The following is a 5,955-nucleotide window of genomic DNA, read 5'->3' on the forward strand; positions in this document are numbered from 1 at the left end:
CCATGTTCTCATTGTTTAAAGCTGGTGAAGAATATGTGTAAGTCCTAAAGAGGAATTAACATCAGGAACTCTGAATTCTAATTACATTCCAATTAACTATCTAATTACTTCCAATTAACTATCCTTCACTGACCAGTTGTCTTACAGAAATCCTACAATTCTGCTGCATGCCCATCTTAGAGACATATTTTAGGTACACTCCATGCTACTTTCAGTTCTGTGGTCTCTGGCTCAAATATTTAGACCAAATTAGGCATTTCTGAGGTCTCAAGAATATATGCCTTTAATATTTGCAATGGTGGTTAACATAAGTCATTGTATAGGATCTATTTGTTAGTTCTTCTTGTGTATTTTTGTGATTGGATTATTTTGATCCAGGGTAGTACAAGCAAGTGAATGTCAAATTTCATGAGAGAACATATGCTTCGTAAGCTTTCTGCCACATAACTGGTGAAGAACTACATGTATTTCTCTCATGCTTTGAATTTAATCAATGGATAGCCTTTGGATTTCTAGCAGGTCCTTAGTGCAGTAGCCCAGCTTAATGTAATGCATTCATTAATATTTGCATTCTTTCCATGTGTGACAAATTAAAAAATATCTAATTCAAAGCATATTACAAAATCAGAATATTTGTTTTCCTCAAGCCATTTAAAGTACAAAATGTGAGAGAGATGGTTGTTTGCTTGATAGCACTTTTAGAATCGCAATGCTAATCTCATCTAGATGTAGATTCAGAGATTTATTTTGAAGTACACTCCTTTTACTTATTTGGTTATTGCATTTGGTCCCCTAATTGAGTTCTTACACTGCCATCCTTCCTTTGGGAGGCTGAGTGTTAAAAAAAGCAAGCAGTATTCAGAAAAAAGCCCTCCTCCTCTTGCCTATTTATCTGCACATTTTCACGACTCCCATTCTATTGTGTCTGAGCAGGAGGTAGAAGAAGAAGAAATTATCACAAGTGACCAGTTGCTGATCCAAAAACTCTGAGAAACATCTGGGTGGATGTCTTTTGTTTTGTTCTTGCAGAACTATACTTAGAATTATATATTGAACTATATGTTGAAGGAAGTAAAAAGTACATATATATATATGTGTGTGTGTATACATATGTATGTTTAATTTTATGCTTCAAGCAGCCTTATTGTTAAGTTGGGTGCATCTTCAGGTGCAGCTGGATAACGATCATCGTAAGAGATGCAAAGTTGTTGCAAGTGTTCAGGAGCAATATTTGCTTTCTTATTATAAGAAATAAAATGTTCCGTATCTTTCTTATCTCTGCCTCACTGCTTTTCATGATACTTCTGGGAACATGACCTGTTGGATGAAAAACATCCAGTTACTGTAATTGTAAATGTACCAAAGAACTTCAAATTTATTACTAGGAGAAGAAAAACCAGAAAGTATTAGACTGTGAGCAGGTTCTCACTTATTATTGACAGCTATTATCTTCTTATCCACTGGAGATGCACTTGTATTAAGGAACATGCCTTAGGCTTTTCATGAGAGAAACCTAGGGATTACAAACTATGTGGAATATTTTAGGATCACTTACAGGCGGCAAGCAAACACAGTTTAGAAAGTCATTTAAACAAACTTGTGTCTAGATTAAACATCTCATATTCCAGAACATGGAAAGTATTTACAGTGTGCTTTTCCAATTAAGATTGTATAAATTGTCCCAGTAGCCTAATCCACTTTTCACAGTATGGGAAATTGGAAGGAACTAAAATGAAGTCAAAATCAAAACGAGTGCAAGCTGGAGTCAGGAGATAATTAGGTCTATTACATGTAGGTCTAATACATGTATTTTTTCTTCCCAAAAATGCAGCTCAGGAAATTGTAGGCAAGTCCAGTCTTACTGCATGCTACATCATGGTAAAACAGTCTGTTTCCCCAAAGCTATGATTTGTGACTTCTGGGGAAAAATATTGTTTCTGATTATATATGTTAGTAGCGTATCCCAGCTCTGGAAAATATGTTTAATCAAGGCTGTTTCACTAATGAGAGTGGAGTTTGGCATAACAGTGCTCCACACTTAGGTACTCACTCTGTGACACGAGCAGATCTTGGCAAGTGGGTGCAGTCAAGGGAAAGAAGATGGCTGGCACTGCTGGGGCTGCTCTTAGCAGCCCTCTAGCATCCCAGGGGTGGTTTTAGTTTCCCTGGGACACAGAAGCAGTCTACAAGCAGCCTTCAAATCAGAACCTCTTATGGTGATATAAAACCTCATTTGTTTCAGTGAGCTCAGCTCACTGGCTTCAGAACATTTAGATGCTGGGAGCCTGAATATGCTGTTTGTGCGTGCTCTTCTTTGGTTATTTTTGGCACAGAATGCAAGTAAAGCCTAGTCAATGAAGTCTTGGGATTATTCTGGATTTTGAATGGTAATTTTCCTGCAGTTTATTCCCATATGGAAGTAGAGATCCTGGCCCTGGTGAATTTAATGGCAAGACTTCCACTGATTTCAGCAAGGACAGAACTTCTCAGAAAGCCCATGCCATTCCATCAGCGACAGTTTCACACAGCTAAGAATTCGGAGGCAGGGCATAAAAATACCTAGAAAGGAGGTTCCTTTCCCAGAAAAAAATCAGTGAAATAGTTTTGAAAATGATTTTCTAACACTAATAAAGAAAATGTAATAGACCATTTTATGCTCCTGTCCTTAGGCTGTGCCTTATACCATGATCAATATAAAAGAAAATGATATTTCCTTGATTACTCATTCAAGCAGAAAATGAGTTCTGTTACCTGAAAATTTAGAAGTTTCCTGAGTAATTGAATAGCCTTTGTACATCTTCAATTTTTGATGTTATTGGGTAGTTTGTGGTATTTACTAAGATGTTTTAGCCTAATCATTTTTTTGACAGGATAAAATATCACTATTACAGTGGGAACATTCTCCTGACAGAGGAAACCATTTAACAAGTTAGATGCTGAATGCAATTTGCTGATCAGCGATGCAGAATATACAATGCATGTGCAAGAAATAGTTTAAATATCAACCAGAAACTATGTAAATTACACAAAAGCATCCTTCATTGTGCTGGTTTTCTCTTTCTTCCAAGACTGCAAAAGGCATTGGCAGAAATAATTTGAACGTCGCAAATACGTTGTATAGAAATCTGTCTGCTTCAGAATTACGGGCTTTTCTTTCCATGCTGAACACACTTAAAAAATCTAGTTTAACATTTGGAGGAGAGTGGATTAACCAGCAGTATGCAGTCAATTCCTCCTGGTACTTCTACAATAGTCATTAGCCTTGAGGGGTGGCTACCAAAGATAGGCACATATCTTTCAAAGCATTCATAGGAAAGGTCTGCTGCCTTGGCCTGCGAGAGTCTCCTTGAGGCACGCTAGCCCTGCTGTGGATTCTTGTTCGGATTTGTGACTAGTGCATTACCCAGCAACAACAGCAATTCAACAACTGCCAAAGAAACATCTCCTGGTTCTTGCACCTGCTGAAGTTTCAGTAGTGAGCACAGAGGCAAAACAGAGATGGAATAAAGCACTCTTATATTTGCATCTCAGCAACTGGCTAAACGCAGTTTAGATCTTCCAGCAGATAGTTTGCTTGAAATAGAAATCAGCATGGTAAAGAAGCAACAGGACACAGACTATGGTTATTTCTAGATTTTATCTGTGGTCCCAGAAGATGGGTGAATGTCACTTAGACATATACATGTAGCTGCAGCTGCTCTGCAGTTCTGCAACATGAAACATGTGCTGCAGAGTATAAGAGAGAATAGTTTCCCTCCAGCCTTGTTATTCTCTATAAACCTACTTCAGTTGTCCTAAATGCTGCCACTGTTAAAACTTTACAGCTCCTAGGAGCTCTGTTTAGCCATTTTGAGCATATGCATTTCCAATAGTTAAAGGACCTAGTGTGTTCAAGTTTAACTTCTCAAAAAAACTAATGAGCACTTCTAAATATTGATTCTAGTTCAGCTTTGTTAGATGGTGCCCCTCTAGTGTCATCAGAAACTGAGGGGAAAGATCATGAAATGCAGATCCTTGCGTGCCTTTTGTTTCTTGCCGGGAAGATAAATTTTTCCTTTGCTCTCATCTCACATGGACTACCCTTGTGAGAACTGGTTGCAGCTTTCATCTACTTGGTGGTGTGCTCTTCTCCAGTGGGACTGCAATGGCGTGAAATCATTCTTTGTCAGTGGAGTAAGGAAGTGGGGTGGGCTGTGCAGAAGCCCAAAAGTCTTTTCTAATATAAAACAAGCTGGGACTATCTGCTAAATTCTAAATAAGTTTGGACAATTAATGGTTGTGGGGCTCTTTTAAGTGTGTTCAGTGCCCACTAGATTGAAATGTTGCCAGAAACAATTTAAAATCCATATATATAACTAGACACTTTGGAATAAATTTGAGGATACTGCAGGTAGGGAGGGGGGAGACAGGAGGAGACGAGAGTTTTGTTCTCTAGTTCATGCACAGAATCACAAAAATAATGCAACCTGAATATCTGTGCCTTTTATCCCTATATTTCTCCTCCTAATTAATTTCTGGTGTTTCTCTTTCTTCTTCAGGCAGTGGACACTGGTATTGTCTTCTTGGCAATTTCCGTTAGCCCTGGACTGGACGCATCTTTATACCTTGTTTCTTTTGACTGTGTCTTCATATATACACAGTTCTGACTTTTTTCTCTAAATCTCTCAAAAGAGATGAACTAGCCAAATGTCTTTAGTTTGCATGTGACAAAGGTTTCATCTGCATGGAATAATTGAATAGAGTCATTGTTTTATGTGTTAAATTTGTTCAGGCATGGGCCTCTATTGAGAGGCCTGTTCTATTCCTTCCTAATTCCTACGATCACTATTACTACATCTCTGCATAATGCTGCCCAGGCAGAGATTGAGAAAATAAGGAATTAATTGGTGAAATGTCTCTAATGTTCATGAATCTTTTGGCTATTCAAATAAAATAGCTTTAAGAGATGAGTTTGCATTCAACTAGAGCCACTGTTGCTAGTCTCTAACACCCTCTTTATTACATTCAGAACCAGTGCAGCAGAAGTAAATGACTGCTCTCTCTGCTGTTTTCAGTTTTCACAATCCTGTGGATTTTGTGAATGTCCTTTCCTATCTTTCTTCCTGCCTCCTGGTTTCATATGAGGATCTCTCAGAACTCTGTCCTTCATCTTGTAGATGACGAAACTGACAGAGATTAAGGTTAAAATGTCAAGTTTCTCTCAATTTTGGGTGCTGATTTTATGTGTCCAGGCCCTGATCCTTTCAAGTGCACTCTGTGTTATTGGACTTTTAGAAGGAAGCTGCCCTTTGAAAACTAACCATTGTTGCTTCTTGCTTTTCAGAGCCTTCAAGGCTGGGTAAAAATCTCCTTGAAGCTGATGGGTGTGCTAGTTGTTTTCCATTCTGGCTGAAAGTGGGAACAATGATGTGCCCCTTTTTTTAACAATAATTGGAACATGGGAAGCTACTTCTGAGACCACTCTGAATGCAAGTACAAGCTGGGAGGTTTTGATTTGCTTGTGGGTGTGTGTGTTTAAACGTAAGCAAGGAAAGAGGCAACTAAAAAGAGAAGTGCTTCTAGTATGAGCTTGAGAGAAAAACAAAAATTGCTTGGAGCTTTTTGTGTAGAATATTTCAGGAAGAGTAAAAAGAACTTCTTATTGATTGCTGCCTTGATTGGAGAAACAGTGTTTTATATATATTCTGCAAGTAAACAGTCAAAGAGAAATGACTGCAGACCCCACATAGTATAAAAGCTTGGGCTTAGAACAGAGGTTGACCATAAACACTTACAACAGAATTGTTTAATGAGCACTTAGATTAAAAACAGTAGGTGCGTGGTAGTTGGGAAGTCCTGCAGCAGAGCTCACCAGGACAGTCTTCACTTAGGTGCTGTGTATCTTCTGTATTTAACTTCCTAATGCTGTAGCAAGTGACATAGTCCTCCTCTCCCTGGAGTGTGCTCCAGGAATGA

Source organism: Aptenodytes patagonicus, chromosome 7 (genome assembly GCF_965638725.1).
Source record: "Aptenodytes patagonicus chromosome 7, bAptPat1.pri.cur, whole genome shotgun sequence".
Taxonomy (NCBI): domain Eukaryota; kingdom Metazoa; phylum Chordata; class Aves; order Sphenisciformes; family Spheniscidae; genus Aptenodytes; species Aptenodytes patagonicus.